The sequence below is a fragment of the Oncorhynchus gorbuscha genome, linkage group LG21 (assembly GCF_021184085.1).
Source record: "Oncorhynchus gorbuscha isolate QuinsamMale2020 ecotype Even-year linkage group LG21, OgorEven_v1.0, whole genome shotgun sequence".
Lineage (NCBI taxonomy): Eukaryota > Metazoa > Chordata > Actinopteri > Salmoniformes > Salmonidae > Oncorhynchus > Oncorhynchus gorbuscha.
This window is the reverse complement of record NC_060193.1, coordinates 34,291,173-34,309,569: the sequence shown is the minus strand read 5'-3', so window position 1 is coordinate 34,309,569 and position 18,397 is coordinate 34,291,173. Positions and strand designations below refer to the sequence as shown.

At 41.1% G+C, this 18,397-nt stretch overlaps 1 long non-coding RNA gene across 1 annotated transcript; it reads left to right on the top strand.

The window, feature by feature from the left end:
• Positions 1–6,530: 6,530 nt before the first annotated feature.
• On the top strand, positions 6,531–9,502 carry LOC124008732. The gene is made up of 3 exons (XR_006834146.1): positions 6,531–7,248; positions 7,352–7,516; positions 7,647–9,502. It is a non-coding gene; the product is annotated as an uncharacterized LOC124008732 (long non-coding RNA).
• Positions 9,503–18,397: the final 8,895 nt, after the last annotated feature.

Sequence of the window (18,397 nt, the reverse complement as noted above, 5' to 3'; positions counted from 1 at the left end):
TTACTCTGTAGTCAAAATGCACTGAGTGTACAAAATATCCCTAATATTGAGTTGCACTCCCTTTTGCCCTCAGAACAGCTTCAATTCGTCACGGTATGGACTCCAGAAGGTGTTGAAAGCGTTCCACAGGGATGCTGGCCCATGTTAACTCAAATGCTTCCCACAGTTGTGTCAATTTGTCTGGATGTCCTTTGGGTTGTGGACCATTCTTGATATACAAAGGAAAATGTTGATCATGAAAAACCCATCAGGTTTTTCATAAGGATGCCTCTCCTTAATGTCAATATGTCTTGTCCATTGCTGTTTTGGTTAGTGTTTATTGGCTTATTTCACTGTAGAGCCTCTAGTCCTGCTCACTATACATTATCCAATTTATTAGTTCCACCACCCACACATGCAATGACATCTCCTGGTTTCAATGATGTTTCTAGAGACAATCTCTCTCTTCATCACTCAATACCTAGGTTTACCTCCACTGTATTCACATCCTACCATACCTTTGTCTGTACATTATACCTTGATGCTATTTTATCGCCCCCAGAAACCTCCTTTTACTCTCTGTTCCAGACGTTATAGACGACCAATTCTTATTGCTTTTAGCCGTACCCTTATTCTTCTCCTATGTTCCTCTGGCGATGTAGAAGTGAATCCAGGCCCTGCAATGCCTAGCTCCACTCCTATTCCCCAGGCGCTCTCTTTTGATGACTTCTGTAACCGTAATAGCCTTGGTTTCATGCATGTTAACATTAGAAGCCTCCTCCCTAAGTTTGTTCTATTCACTGCTTTAGCACAATCTGCCAACCCGGATGTTCTAGCTGTGTCTGAATCCTGGTTTAGGAAGACCACCAAAAATTCTGAAATTTTAATTCCAAATTACAACATTTTCAGACAAGATAGAACTGCCAAAGGGGGCGGTGTTGCAATATACTGCAAAGATAGCCTGCAGAGTTCTGTCCTACTATCCAGGTCTGTACCCAAACAATTTGAACTTCTACTTCTAAAAATCCACCTCTCTAAAAACAAGTCTCTCACTGTTGCCGCCTGCTATAGACCACCCTCTGCCCCCAGCTGTGCTCTGGACACCATATGTGAACTGATTGCCCCCCATCTATCTTCAGAGCTCGTGCTGCTAGGTGACCTAAACTGGAACATGCTTAACACCCCAGCCATCCTACAATCTAAACTTGATGCCCTCAATCTCACTCAAATTATCAATGAACCTACCAGGTACCCCCCCAAAGCCTTAAACACGGGCACCCTCATAGATATCATCCTAACCAACTTCCCCTCTAAATACTCCTCTGCTGTCTTCAACCAAGATCTCAGCGATCACTGCCTCATTGCCTGCATCCGTAATGGGTCAGCGGTCAAACAACCTCCACTCATCACTGTAAAACGCTCCCTGAAACACTTCAGCGAGCAGGCCTTTCTAATCGACCTGGCCGGGGTATCCTGGAAGGATATTGATCTCATCCCGTCAGTAGAGGATGCCTGGATATTTTTTTTAAATGCCTTCCTAACCATCTTAAATAAACATGCCCCATTCAAGAAATTTAGAACCAGGAACAGATATAGCCCTTGGTTCTCCCCAGACCTGACTGCCCTTAACCAACACAAAAACATCCTATGGCGTTCTGCATTAGCATCGAACAGCCCCCGTGATATGCAGCTATTCAGGGAAGCTAGAAACCGTTATACACAGGCAGTTAGAAAAGCCATGGCTAGCTTTTTCAAGCAGAAATTTGCTTCCTGCAACACTAACTCAAAAAAGTTCTGGGACACTGTAAAGTCCATGGAGAATAAGAACACCTCCCAGCTGCCCACTGCACTGAAGATAGGAAACACTGTCACCACTGATAAATCCACCATAATTGAGAATTTCAATAAGCATTTTTCTACGGCTGGCCATGCTTTCCACCTGGCTACTCCTACCCCGGTCAACAGCACTGCACCCCCAACAGCAACTCGCCCAAGCCTTCCCCATTTCTCCTTCTCCCAAATCCATTCTGCTGATGTTCTGAAAGAGCTGAAAAATCTGGACCCCTACAAATCAGCCGGGCTAGACAATCTGGACCCTTTCTTTCTAAAATTATCTGCCGAAATTGTTGCCACCCCTATTACTAGCCTGTTCAACCTCTCTTTCGTGTCGTCTGAGATTCACAAAGATTGGAAAGCAGCTGCGGGCATCCTCTTCAAAGGGGGGGACACTCTTGACCCAAACTGCTACAGAGCTATATCTATCCTACCATGCCTTTCTAAGGTATTCGAAAGCCAAGTCATCAAACAGATTACCGACCATTTTGAATCTAACCATACCTTCTCTGCTATGCAATCTGGTTTCAGAGCTGGTCATGGGTGCACCTCAGCCACGCTCAAGGTCCTAAACGATATCTTAACCGCCATCGATAAGAAACATTACTGTGCAGCCGTATTCATTGATCTGGCCAAGGCTTTCGATTCTGTCAACCACCACATCCTCATCGGCAGACTCGACAGCCTTGGTTTCTCAAATGATTGCCTCGCCTGGTTCACCAACTACTTCTCTGATAGAGTTCAGTGTGTCAAATCGGAGGGTCTGCTGTCCGGACCTCTGGCAGTCTCTATGGGGGTGCCAAAGGGTTCAATTCTTGGACCGACTCTCTTCTCTGTATACATCAATGAGGTCGCTCTTGCTGCTGGTGAGTCCCTGATCCACCTCTACGTAGACGACACCATTCTGTATACTTCCGGCCCTTCTTTGGACACTGTGTTAACAACCCTCCAGGCAAGCTTCAATGCCATACAACTCTCCTTCCGTGGCCTCCAATTGCTCTTAAATACAAGTAAAACTAAATCCATGCTCTTCAACCGATCGCTACCTGCACCTACCCGCCTGTCCAACATCACTACTCTGGACGGCTCTGACTTAGAATACATGGACAACTACAAATACTTAGGTGTCTGGTTAGACTGTAAACTCTCCTTCCAGACCCATATCAAACATCTCCAATCCAAAGTTAAATCTAGAATTGGCTTCCTATTTCGCAACAAAGCATCCTTCACTCATGCTGCCAAACATACCCTTGTAAAACTGACCATCCTACCAATCCTCGACTTTGGCGATGTCATTTACAAAATAGCCTCCAATACCCTACTCAACAAATTGGATGCAGTCTATCACAGTGCAATCCGTTTTGTCACCAAAGCCCCATATACTACCCACCATTGCGACTTGTACGCTCTCGTTGGCTGGCCCTCGCTTCATACTCGTCGCCAAACCCACTGGCTCCATGTCATCTACAAGACCCTGCTAGGTAAAGTCCCCCCTTATCTCAGCTCGCTGGTCACCATAGCATCTCCCACCTGTAGCACACGCTCCAGCAGGTATATCTCTCTGGTCACCCCCAAAACCAATTCTTTCTTTGGCCGCCTCTCCTTCCAGTTCTCTGCTGCCAATGACTGGAACGAACTGCAAAAATCTCTGAAACTGGAAACACTTATCTCCCTCACTAGCTTTAAGCAACAACTGTCAGAGCATCTTACAGATTACTGCACCTGTACATAGCCCACCTATAATTTAGCCCAAACAACTACCTGTTTCCCAACTGTATTTAATTAATTTATTTATTTTGCTCCTTTGCACCCCATTATTTTTGTCTACTTTGCACATTCTTCCATTGCAAAACTACCATTCCAGTGTTTTACTTGCTATATTGTATTTACTTTGCCACCATGGCCTTTTTTGCCTTTACCTCCCTTCTCACCTCATTTGCTCACATTGTATATAGACTTGTTTATACTGTATTATTGACTGTATGTTTGTTTTACTCCATGTGTAACTCTGTCGTTGTATCTGTCGAACTGCTTTGCTTTATCTTGGCCAGGTCGCAATTTTAAATGAGAACTTGTTCTCAACTTGCCTACCTGGTTAAATAAAGGTGGAAAAAAAAATCTGCGTTGCAGTTCTTGACACAAACCGTTGCACCTGGTACCTACTACCATACCCCCTTCAAAGGCACTTAAATATTTTGTCTTGCCCAGTCAACTTCTGAATGGCACCCATACACAATCCATGTCTCAATTGTCTCAAGGCTTAAACATCCTCCTTTAATCTGTCTCCTTCCCTTTATCTACACTAAAGTGGATTTAACAGGTGACACCAATAAGGGATCATAGCTTTCACCTGGTCAGTTTGTCAGGGAAAGAGAATGTTTTGTACACTCTGTGTTTTTGTTGTTTTAAGAACATTCAGAATTTCTATTCGACGATAGGATCAAGTTCTATTGTTTGATATTCCAATTTAGACTTTAGTCAATATTTTGGTCTGCCCTGTAATTTAATTTACTGTGGAATCAAAGCTGGGATTTCTTGTCACACCATAGATTGTGCAGAGATATATTTGCTGTCACCTACTCACCTACTATGTGCGTTTTAATAGATTCATTATATAATATTATTCATTTAATCCTTTCCCATTTTGTGTTTAAAAAAAGCAATACTTTGTCAAGAAATTAACATCCTCCTAGCTGATTTAGAAGACCCTGAGTGTGCAAATCCTGCTGTGCCTGGTGCATGACACAGTTGGAGTGTGAGGAAGGAACTCTCACAGGATAGGCAGAGGGAGTCCAGGCCTGAGATTTTATATTCTCTGCTGGCTGCAGAGCATGCTTCTTAAAAGATCTGTCAGTCATGCAATGTGAAAAGGGCTGTTCTGCGATGTAGAGACTGTCTGCTGAAACGGCTTTACTGCGATGCCTCTAAACATGCAAAGTTCCCCCTGCACAACAGACAGTCCATGATCGAGGAGTTCTACACGCCCCTTCCTCCAACTACAGCCATATCGCTCCACAGTGATGGCAAATATGCACTTCATGAACAGGGTGTGTTTTATTTTATTTTTGCGGCTGAATGTATTATGTCAAAGTTGAAATGTATTCTTGTTTATTGTTGTATATAAATATTGTCCCTAGATTGTTTCTTACCATTGGACGTACCAGAGGTGATATGTGGTTGCCTGACAAGCACCATCCATGTTGGCCTTGGGAAACATATAAACCTTGTAGGAATAAATGGCATGTGCAATATCTACAAGAACCAAACAGTGATTTAGCAATGCAATGTAAAACAACATTAATTCAGACTACATTTTTCCCTCAAGGTCGTTACAATGTCACAGTGCCTGTGCTGACCTGCACAACCTGTCTTAGCACCGGGACAGCAAACTTGGCAGATCTGATAAAGAATGGGCGCTGGCCTGCCACTGTCAACTGTGACACCATATACCAGGTAGATCTGTTCAGCTCTTTTGAGGAGCTGAACGTGTCAGCCCCAGGAATGTCCCGTCTGGCGTTTATGCGGATTTTGGAGCAGCGAACTGACTTCTTTGGCAGGGTAACAATAAATTATGCTCAGCTTTACCAATGTATGACTTCAGGTTAACATATTGTTAAGTTATGTTACACAAAGCGTTGTAACAAAATGTATTTCCTGTACTATAACTAGGTTAAAACTGCAGGTGTCTTGCTACAGTATGTGTTAGCCTCCTGCACCACTGTCCTGCCATGCCCCTTATCTGTGCCCCTCTTGCATCCAATATTTCCTGCTCTTTACAACATAAGTACTCATCCTACTTTGCATTGGCTTTCACCTGCTTTGCTGTCAACACTATGTACTGTCCCTGCTTTAACTCAAATCCAGTCAGCCACAGTGAATTATATGTTTTGTTTATACTATTGTTGTAAGTTATTTCATATTTTCTCTATGTATTTTTCCCTTACCTGAACGGAATGACCTGTGGGGACACTTATATTTATACTCTTCTACTTCCTTGTCGAGGGTTATGGAAAAGGGCTATGTTGAGCATCCCAGTGGACTGCAGCTAGTCGTCAAGGATAACAAACAACAAACTTGATGAAGAGGGACTCGGAAGTTGCCGTCTGCCGCCACAGAATACTCCTAAGAAGCATCAACATGACGCGTGGAGAGATATTTGCTGTTCTTGCAGAAGGAATTGTCTGGCAGCAGGAACATACAATTCATGTATACGGATGTGATCTGCAAATTTTGGCCATCCTGACCAAAGTTGCCATTCATTGTCCAGAGCTTGCCACTCTTCTAGACATGAAACCACTTCTTTCCGTCATGCATGCAAAGGCACATTGTTTGAAGTGCAAGTTTTTCTTTATTAAACTGTTCAAAGAGATTTTCCAGCTTCAGTCCTTTACAAGGCTTTCCATTTAGATGTTTGTTATTCACATAATTGCAATAGGAAGTCAATAATGTAAATTAAGATGAACTAGTGAGGACGGAATCAGGAAGAAGCTTGCACAACTCTGGGGGAGGTAGTGGAACAAGGGAACAGCTTCAATCTGTTCCAAGCAAATGTCCAAAGGAGGTAAACAATTTGTTTAAGGTTGTTCTATTCAGCTATTCTATTTGGCTTGTCTAGCAAGAAAGACATGCTAACCATCCAGGCCGTGGGGTGGAACAGAAGGAAGAAAGACAACCTGCACAGAGTATTGTCCAGAAGATACTTTAAGGTGTATTGTGTGGATGAATACATTTATTTTAGAAGTATTATATCTATGCATTTAATTTATTTTAAAACAATCAATTATTCTGTTTTGTTTTTGTCATAATTCTCAGACAACAGCAAAAATCCAGGAGGAGACCCAGACTCTCAAACTTTAAGAGTGATTTGGGTGTAGGCGATGAGACTGTACATTGGAAGTTCAGCAATGGGCTAATACAGGTAAATGAATACAACAACAAAAAACAACCTACTCTCCTGGGCTGTCACCTTGACATAGTGGAGAGGCCTGCGTACTCCAATGACCCTGAGAGCTAACCCTTAGAGGGTGTTCCACTGGATGTCATAAGGTGAATGCACCAATTTGTAAGTCGCTCTGGATAAGAGCGTCTGCTAAATGACTTAAATGTTATGTTTAATGTTAATGTGTATTCCACCAGCAGGTGCAATCAAGCCGGACAGGTGGAAGGGTAGGAGGCAGACAAAACATTCCCTGGTCCTCCAGGTTGGGGCTCACTCACCCCCCACATAACAAATCATTTTTTAAAGAAACCTTCACAGGCCCTATGTTCCTCCAGGAAGTGAGTGCAACTACTCACCGTTGGAGATACGTTGTTCATTTATAGATTTATTGTATTTCAGAGGAAACTAATGAGAACATGGATGGTCCTCAGGTTCTACAGAATTGAAGTTCTGTTTCTTAGCATCAAACAAAAGAAACAGAACCTCTACCGTCACAGGTTTGTTACATTTCATGAATATTGAATTGCACTCTCTTCACTTTTTTCATTTCAAAGCCAAGCAATGTAACAAATAATTCCATTCTCCTTTTTTTGATGACAGGTAGATAGTATAGACACCTTCTGACCAGAAAGCTATTGGAAGAAAAAGCTAAATTGACAGCTGCCATAGAGTACAACACCCGTGTACCAGATTCAGCAATACCATCTGCAGATGAGATCCTTTCCGCAGACCTTCATGCATGGCCTTGGGAGCTGCATGGACAAAGTAAGTAGTAAGTTATTGTAACACACAAACAATGTTTCTGTTTTGCTATCTGTGTTTGTTCAGTTGCTCAAACACAGACAGCACTGCCATTAAAGTTACAAATCCACATTGCATTCTTATGAATTTACAGCTGACCTACTCAAAGACAATAGTCTTTGACCGGGTGATGCTCCTGAGACAGCTGAAAGAGGAGGAGTTAACTATCCTAAAGGAAGTCAAGCAGCACTGGGAAAGCTTAAAGAAGGAATCGGAGAATGTGCAAGACCTTGCTTCACACGTGACAGTTGACCTAAGCAGGAAAAGTAGGGGAACTTTCATGAATTGATGTTGGCACCCTGTAATTGTTATTGTATTTAAGGAATACTTCATTGTATTTACCCTACACATTACGATTGTTGGTGTTCGGCTGGCAATTGAATCAGTCGGAAGCTGGGAGCAGAGTTCTCTTCTCCATGCTTCAGAGGAGAGTCAGCAGCCTCAGAAGACACCAGGACTGTGTCAAACTGATATACAGCAAAGCTATGGGCCAAGACACCACCCTCCTAGAAAATAACTTCATAGATGACCTCCTGGTAGAGGACCTAGATGACAGCATCCATCTGACAGCATCCTCTGATGACGAGTAATCTATGACAGACTGAAGGTGTTCGTTTGGGTGGTTGCAGTTTGCACTGGGTGAAAAGTGATTCCATTTGTTTTGCATATGTGCTTTATCTGCCTTCCTAAGGAAAAATAGGGGTGTATAAAGGTTCATGGCAGAAAACAAGTGTATGCATAGAAATGCTTATATAAACTATGTTACATCGATGTTGACGCTTCTAGAAGTTCAAAAATAGACACTCAACAGTCTAGGGTAGCCTAGTGGTTAGAGCGTTGGACTAGTTGCCGGAAGGTTGCAAATTCAAATCCCCGAGCTGACAAGGTACAAATCTGTCGTTCTGCCCCTGAACAGGCAGTTAACCCACTGTCATTGAAAATAATGTTTTTTTCTTAACTGTCTTGCCTAGTTAAATAAAGGTAAAATAAAAATAAAATGCAGAAATCTTTTTAGAGGAAAACATAAAGCTTACCAGTTTGTTTGCTACATTAACCAAGATAGCATATCTTCCATGTTTCATTGTCTTATTTGCCCATTCATCTTTTGCCTTCATTTTTGGGGGCTCTAACTTGACCTTTAGCCTTTGATGCTACTGCTATTGATGTGTTACAACTAGGACACAGCTTAAGGTTGGAGCCATTCTGCATGAAAGGTGGATACGAAAGTGTCAGAAAGAATAGCCCTATACACATAACTTTGACTGATGGAATGCACCAGGGAGGTCCACTCTGGCATGAGGCTTGAATTGACAAGGAGAACAAGAGATTGTGAGATAAAAAACTACACTAACAATAGCAATTAATAAAGAGAGTTTGGACAACTAAGGAGCTGACGTTGAATTTGCATTAAACATCAAGCCCTGACCCTTCTCAAACCCACTAAAGAAGTGCTGTGTGTGTGTTTGAAGGTGACATGGGTTTGAATGACTCAATCATATGGGTCAGATCTGATAATGGACCTCGCCTAGTAATAAAACTAAGCCTGAGGCTTTAACATGCCACACTGTAACGTAATGTCTCAGACTAACTGTTGACTACTATTGTAACCTAGATGTAGGCTACCTGCCATAGCCTCAGGTGCATAGGGCAATGAGTGTCATTAGTTGACAGATGAAACAATAACTGGGTCAGTGGGATTTGGTTACTTATTTTAAGATGCCATTTTTGAATAGTCTCCAATTGGTTTGCATTTTTAAACTACAACCTGGTTTGTTTTTGAAAACACAAGAAATGGGAAGAAAGCTGAATTAAAAGAGAAAGTTTCCACTTAATTAAAAATGCAGGATACATATTTTAATTTAAAAAATGTAACTGAGCATTAAAATGTACTTAATTTGTAAGTAGATTACATCACAAAAATTACAGGTGGTGTACAAAAATGTAAAGAATGTGAATGATGGATAACAAGATGACCATTGAATAGATACACATTCATTGTGGATGGGAGTATTTCTGTCTGGTGGTCCCAATTCATCCATTGTTTGGAATTGTTTTCTCCACAAGATCTAAAACTGTCATTAGAAAGGTTTTGCAAAGACAAATTGAACTAGAGGTGTCAAACTCATTCCACAGCGGGTCGAGTGTCTGCGGGTTTTGGTTTTTCCATTTCAATGAACACCTGGACAACCTAACCAGGTGAGGGGAGTTCCTTAGTCATTTGTGACCTCCATGTATCAATCAAGGGTGGAGAAAAAACCTGCAGACACTCGGACGTCCTATGGTAGGAGTTTGACACGTAGATTAAAGTAATTAACCACTCAAACGAGTTTAATCAGGTGTTTAGATGTTTCCCAGAACAAAACCCTGCGCCCACCATGAAACTTCATAGACTGTAGCCTAGCTCGCTAGCTGAAACAGTTCGAGTAGGCCTATAGCTAAGATTTTGATTGAAAACATTGACAGATCAGTGAAAATGCATAGTGGTTTGAGAAATGTGGTAAAAAGCAATAAATCAATCTCAACAACATTACATACTAGCGATTACAACCACATTGTTTAATTGCATACTTCACTTACCGGGAAAGAGAATGGTCGCATGGGAGGATCGGGTACGTTACAAGTTGCCTTCTTTGTTGAAGTAATGATGCGCATGTGTGTTGTAGGTCAAATTACACCGATTCCGCACAGAATAAGAATATACATTCAAACTGCCTGCAAAAGCGTTTCTTAGATTCATTTAATTTTATATTATTATATAAACTGAACACAGAAAGTAATCTCCCCTGCAGCCGATTGTGTTGACGAGCTGGAACGTGCTCCGCATTACATTGGATTGAAGTTGCCTATGTACAGGACTGATCTTGGGTCAGTTTTCCGTTATTTTCTCGTACGACTTGAGGAGAAAGCAACATCACCCGCAAGGGCCAACATATGTTTTCTGACTGCAATGAGCGCAACACCCATAAATATTAAGCGAAATCAAACATATAAAACAGTATTTGCCATTGATAATGTATTTAAATGTTCCCTGGCGAAGATCCCAAAGAGTGCCATTAATCTCTGAACGGTTTCAAAATGCCTACCTATTGAATATCATCTTGTCTGCAGCAAATAAATGTATCGGAATAGCGGAGTGGAAGATTAAATACATTTCTTTCAATGGAACAATCACCCATAAAATCAATCTAAAGACAGATGTAGGCTAAACATTGGAACCGCTCCAATATTATTGTGTAAACATGACTTATTAGTCTTAAAGCAAGCAATCAAACATTTAATGTTATATTTAATTTTTTGCATTTATTTCCTTATTACTTTAGTTTCTTAATTCTATAGTTATATTGTTTGTTGTATAGCCTGTATCTCAGACGACCAGAACCTTAATAATAATCCCCATGCTTACGTCAAAAACAATAATTATACTAGTTGACTGCACGGACACATAGTAGGATACTGACACTCACTCCGCGGTGGTGGTGAATGGGTATGAGGGCTGGACACGCCGCGACCCAGACCCTACTGTTGTCTATTACGCAATTACACATACTAATGCCTCGTTCAGGGGCTATCGGTGTTCTCGGAAATCCCTAGTTCCAACGGGGAGGTTTCACTTGAAAGACCCTCCAAATAGGAATTACAAGTGAGAAGTGAGAAAATGATGTGGCCTATCTTATTGGTTTAAGAATTGTTCCGACTTCAAAAGCACTTGAACACAATCATGTCGGAGTTACAACTTCCCATTTTCCACGAGAATGTGAAGCCAGCATAATATTGCATTCCAGTGCTAGTTAATACTAGGAAACTGACATTTCTGACTTGCTAACTAGTTGAACGCGTTACAGTACCCTAAGTATATAACATGGCCGTAATAATCATAATGGAAAGGCCTTGGAAGTGCCATAAGTGTAAGCTAACATAATTCATTATTTTACATGAACCTGTTTAACATGTAATGAATGCATTATGAATAAAATTGTTTAATTTAGGCTCCACGAAATATGAAATGGGTAATTTAGAAAATCGTGTACTGTTGCCTACATGACAAAAGGGCCTTCTGATTACAAGTGCACCAGTATCCCAAGGTATTAAGCGAAATCAAGAATAGAAAACAGCATTGGCATTAATAAAACCATTTTCCCCACGAAATAAGTTGCATGTAAATGTGCGTCTTTTCTCAATAATAATGTTCAGCAAGTCTAAAACAGTACATATGCATACGACACATTTTAAAACATGGTTAAACAAAGACAACCTTTCTGTATATTCTTAACGTTGAATTAGCCATTAAGAAGAAAAAAAAAGAAATATAAACTATCGCGTCTATATATGGTTGTTGCTAAGGCTTGTGTGTGGCCTACTTGTTAAATGTGTCTTTTCGCATGAATTAAGAAGAACATAAATTCGTGTCTTTCATTAATTAATACACACAAAAACACACGAAATTTGCTGAAATGCATTATGTACATATATGCACGAATTTAATGTGACACTGAAGGGGCTTGTGCACAAAAGCGCATGAATCCTAACGTTATGTGAAGGGAGACTCTTCATCAAAGAACAACAGCATGGATGAAGTGAATGGATGGATGAATCATGGATGAATCTTCGTCCACCTTACAGGTCAGTCAACATGCACCACGCACTCCATCGATGTCTTCAGTTATATCTCAACCTTTATTTCTTGCGCCATTCTATAAAAAAAAAACTTGATAGGCGCCCTGCTACGAAAATCCATGCAGGAAACATTCCACTCCGACATCTTTTTGAGTCTTAAAACACGCTTCAACTCCACAGACACACCAACAATCTAAATAAGTAGCATTGATCCAAAACCCTGACTCCAACTAAAAACGACTCTAGTGGTTTCCTATTTTCCAACATAGCTTTACTTCTCGGTTCCCTTTTTCTTTGCCACTGTAACCCACTCATTCTCACTTTCTGTACTATTAGCTTCACCCGACTCATTAACAGTTTCAAACAAAACCTCAGTTTCCGTCACATTCCAATCAGACCACGCTCCCCCTTGATTAGTACTTCGCCTTCTCCAACTGGTATGATGACAACCAGTGTTGCCAACTAATTTGCAGGGCAAATTGCTAGAGGCAGGTTGATTTGTTGCTAAATTACGTTGTGATGTCATTGCGTGATAACGTCAAACTGCGTCATTATGTAGAATACACAATAACGTTACTCAAATTGACTGGCCATCTCGGCGATAAATATGATTTGACATTTGTTCAGGTACAGACTCCCACTCTTCTGCGCAATTTTGATTGAGACATGTTGATTGATGTTGTAAGTTCTGTTCAAGATCAAACATTCGTGACCAACTACATTCATTGGGTTTGGCATGTGGAAGCCATACTACTGCTATTGCAGTCAGCCAACAATGATTAGCAATTTGCTGAAATTGCTGCTGGCCTGCTGCTGCCTGTGCACGAGCTGAGCGCCTGCTGCTGACGTCACTCACAATGTACTTTTGCAGCCAGACACTTGTGTATGACAGAGAATTTTATGTTTGTGTCAGTCAGAGGGAAAATGTGTGCATTTTAGCATTTGAGTCACTTTTCAAAAGTTGCTAAAAGTTCCAAATACATTTTAAAGGTAGCTAAATTTGTTGCTAGGTGCTGTTTGACAAAAAAGTTGCCAGGGTCGTCTGAAAAGTTGCGCTTATCTCGCAACAAAATTGCTAAATTGGTATCACTGGTCCCAGGATTGCCCAGAATGCACCGCGTGGCCCTTTGACTTAGCATTGGCAACATACACAATGGGCGTTAATACGATTTCACTGTATGAATGTATGAATCTTATTATAATCTAAATACTGAATATAATGTGTGTAGTTTTAGTCAAGAATTAGAACAAGGACTTTCTGTTCCTTGTTAGAAACGAATGGAGCTATCATCAGACCGGCTGGAATACTGTGTTCCTTACAAGACATTCTTTCCCCACCCAGGGAGGGGAGAGATCTTGGGCTTGTAGTAGATTGTCTGACACCTGTTAAACAATGTGAGAAGGCTTGTGAACTATATTGCCATTGTATCTGATAGGAGGGACATTTATGACGAAATGTGAGGTATATAAACCAATGTACATGGTATTATGACCAGAGGTCTCGAGAATAAGAGACCTTCTGTAAATAAGAACCTTACAAATTATTTTAAATGGACAGTGTTTTAATTGAATTGGTTAATGAACACATAGGAACTAAATTCCTCTAACAGGATGGCAGTTAGCCTAGTGGTTAGAGCATTGGACTAGTAACTGAAAGGTTGCAAGATTGAATCCCAGAGCTGACAAGGTTGAAATCTGTCGTTCTGCCCCTGAACAAGGCAGTAACCCACTGTTCCTAGGCTGTAATTGAGAACAAGAATTTGTTCTTAACTTACTTGCCTAGTTAAAATAAAGAGAAAAAGTGTATTTATAGCCTACATTAGATGCAAAATATTTCTACCAACCTTAATATAATGGCAAAATCCAAAACACTATAAGAATGAGTGGTCTTGGGTGGATTTTTCCTTTAAGTCAAAACTAGCCACTCACATATTCAATGTCGTCCTGGTAAGCAACTCCAGTGTATATTTGGCCTTGTGTCTTAGGTTATGCTTGAAAATTTGACGAGTGGTACTCTGTGATATGTTGTGTTGGATTTGCCCCAAACATAAGGCTTTGTATTCTTTGCCACATGTTTTGCAGTATTACTTTAGTACCTTATTGAAAACAGGATGCATGTTTTGGAATATTTGTATTCTGTACAAGCTTTCCTCTTTTCACTGTCATTTACAGTGTGTTCGGAAAGTATTCAGACCCCTTGATGTTACCTGATTAAATTAATCATGTAACAATGAACTCATTAGGATTTGGGGCACCATGGAATAAGTTGTTTAGAGAGTTACCATCTCCCGAATTAAACTATATGTCTTTATCTATTTCATCGATAAACATTCATCTTATTAATCATTACCTCATATCAAATCATCATCATTCTGACCAGTTGTAACCTTGGCTCTAAACAGCCTTGCTTTTTATTCAGTACTACACAAATTGGTTTAATTATTTATTTACTAGCAAACTAAGTAATAACACAGAATACACACACACACACTTACATGAGACAAAGGTCCCTAGTGGACTGATATAATATGTTGGTTTATACACAACGAATGAAGAGGGGTGGGGAAAAGAGAGAGATAGAGAAAAAGGGACACTTATTGTGGATACATTCTATAACTATTCTCCCATTTGGAGTAAGAAATCATTTACGTGTGAAATGCCTTCATTCGTCGCTATCTCATCTCTTTCTGAACCAAGCCTTCTTGGAAAGGGTTTTGGTGGGCTCTCCTGTGGATGTAAGGCTCTGATTGTCCACAAGAGGTCACAATGTCCTTCTAAGTTATCTGGTCTCCATGGGTGTTCATTCCTCAGTGATTGTCTGAGATGAGCTTCTCCTCTCTCCACCTCGGGTAGGTCTGGTAGGTGAGTTCATTTTCTTCAGCTCATGTTGAGGTTGAATGTTTTAACCATTTCAAACGTGTAGCTCACCACTTCATGTTTACTGGTCCAAAGGTTGATTTCTCTTCTAAACCTCTTGGTCAAAGGAGATGTTCAGTCATGCTGTCAAGTTCTCTGACCTCACTCGGGTTCGTGGCTACTTAATGTGCAAAGGATATCAAAAACTATTATCTCATTAGAAAACTAAAATCACATTCCAATCTTAGCACAAATACCTTAATCTATTTTCATAATATATACACAACGAATTGGATGGAAACTTGACAAATAAAGGAGGTATCCTTTCCAAGTTACAGTTTTTAATACATCACAAAATTAAAACCAATATTACATTCATTTTCTGCATCTCCCCACTGACCATTCCCCACATCAGGTCGCAGTTGTAAATGACAACTTGTTGTCAATTGGCCTACCTGGTTAAATAAAGGTGAAATTAAAAATGAAAAGAAAAACATTGTTAGAAATATTTTTCCAATATTTACTTTTTGGACGTTAGAGTTTTGGATGGGCAAAAGTCTCTTGGGACAAAGGGACATTCCTTTAGTTGATACTAAAGGGTAAAGAGAGAGTTCTCTCCTGCCTAATTTACGACAGAGTGTGAATGGTCAACCATCCAGCTGCTCCCCCTCTCCCCTCTGTGGGAGAGAGAGAGGCCTGGTTACTGTCACAATCCCATCAGTCTGATCTGAACTAATTCTGATCCTCACAGGACAGTCATGACACTGGAGAGACCTGAAAATAGCTGTGCAGCGACATTCCCCATCCAACCTGACAGTGCTTGAGAAGATCTGCAGAGAAGAATGGGAGAAACTCCCCAAATACACATGTGCCAAGCTTGTAGCGTCATACCCAAGAAGACTCAATGCTGTAATCGCTGCCAAAGGTGCTTCAACAAAGTTTTGAGTAAGGGTCTGAATACTTATGTGAATGTGATATTTCCATTTTTCTTTTTAATGAACATTTCTACATTTTCTAAAACCTGCTTTTGTTTTGTCATTATGGGGTATTGTGTGTAGATTGATGAGGGGATAACAAGGTTTAATCAATTTTAGAATAAGGCTGTAACGTTAAAAAAAAGGAAAATGTTAAGGGGTCTGATACCCTCCAAATGCACCGTATATAAGCAGGGATTTGCCATCACCAAATGGACAGGCTGAAATCAACATTGAACGGCAAACAAATGGCATCACTATAGTCTCTAGGCCATTCCAAATTCAATGCGGTGCCCCACTTGACCATAGCTTGCTCGGTCTGACCACAGCGACCGTGCAAACAAGTGTGCCTGGAATTAAACCTAACTACTAGTAGTGCTTTCAACATGCTTTTGACATATTGTGGCCTGCGATTTGTAAAATTCCTTTTGCCATGCATTCAGGGCCACCTCTACTCCTTTATGAGAGTATGCGATCCCCTTCATATCCTAAAAGGGAAGTATGAACTTGCAATATATCATATGGCCAATGCACCATATTGCAATTGGACAGCCATCAAGTCAATTTCATACTGCAAATGTTGGTACTGGCAATATATCATATGTCTAATGGACACTGTCCATTTCCAATATATTTAAGCAGTGATTTATGGTCACCAAATTGACTGGTTGAAATCAACACCATGAGCAAGGGAGAGGAACCACTATCACTACTAGGCCATCCCGAGTTCAACGAACCAGACAACATGTTATACTGCAATTGGACAGTGTCCATTGGACAGCACAGATAGTGTGTGTGTACTGTATCATGTCCCAGTAGTGGACTTCAGTAGTTTAAGCCCTTTAACTGCATGTCCAATTTGTGATGCTAAATGCCCATTGAACATACGATGTATTGCCAGTGCCAACAATTGCAGTATGAAATCGTGTGTCTACTGGACACTGTCCATTTCCAAAATATTTAAGCAGTGATTTCCCATCACCAAATTGACAAGCTGAAATCAACACCAATGAGCGAGGGAGAGAAACAACTAGCTCTGCTAGGCCATCCCTGAGTTCAACGAGCCCAACAATTGGGCATCACAGCAATGTACCTGCATGTCCAATTTTGTGATGGTAAATGGTAATATATTGCTAAAAGACAGTGTCCATTACACATATGATACATTGCCAGTCTGAACATGTTATACTGCAATTGGACAGTGTCCATTGCCAATAGGAAAACCACCAAAAACCCTGAAATCTCCAGCATTTTCTGCCAAGATTGAACTGCCAAAGGGGGCGGTGTTGCAATCTACTGCAAAGAGAACGTGCAGAGTTCTGTCTTAGTATCCAGGTCTGTACCGAAACAATTCAAGCTTCTACTTCAAAAAATGCACCTTTCCAGAAACAAGTCTCTCACCGTTGCCGTTTGCTATAGACCACCTTCCGCCCCCAGCTGTGCCCTCAACACCATATGTGAATTGATTGCCCCCATCTATCTTCTGAGCTTGTGCTACTAGGTGACCTAAACTGGGACATGCTTAACACCCCGGCCATCCTACAATCTAAGCTTGATGCCCTTAAACCCACACAAATGATCAATGAACCAACCAGGTACAACTCCAAATCCGTAAACACGGGAACACTCATAGGTATCATCCTAACTAACTCGCCCTCAAAATACACCTCTGCTGTTTTCAATCAAGATCTCAGTGATCACTCCCTCATTGCCTGCATCCGTAATGGGTCTGTGATCAAACGACCACCCCTCATCACTGTCAAACGCTCCCTAAAACACCTTAGGCCTTTCTAATCGACCTGGCCAGGGTATCCTGGAATAACATTGACCTCATCCCGTCAGTAGAGGATGCCTGGTTATTCTTTAAAAGTGCCATCCTCACTATCTTAAATAAGCATGCTCCATTCAAAAAATGTTGAACTAGGAATAGATATAGTCCTTGGTTCACTCCAGACCTGTCAGCCCTTGACCAGCACAAAACCATCCTGTGGCGTTCTGCATCAGCATCGAATAGCCCCCGTGATATGCAACTTTTCAGGGAAGTTAGGAACAAATATACACAGGCAGTTAGGAAAGCTAAGGCTATAGATTTTTCAACCAGAAATTTGCATCCTGTAGTACAAACTCAAAAAAGTTCTGGGACACTGTAAAGTCCATGGGGAATAAGAGCACCACCTCCCAGCTGCCCACTGCTCTGAGGCTAGGAAACACTGTTACCACCGATAAATCCACTATAATTGAGAATTTCAATAAAGCATTTCTCTACAGCTGGCCATGCTTTCCACCTGGCTACCCCTACCCCGGTCAACTGCCCGGCACCCTCCACAGCAAACCGCCCAAGCCCCCACCATTTCTCCTTCACCCAAATACAGATAGCTGATGTTCTGAAAGAGCTACAAAA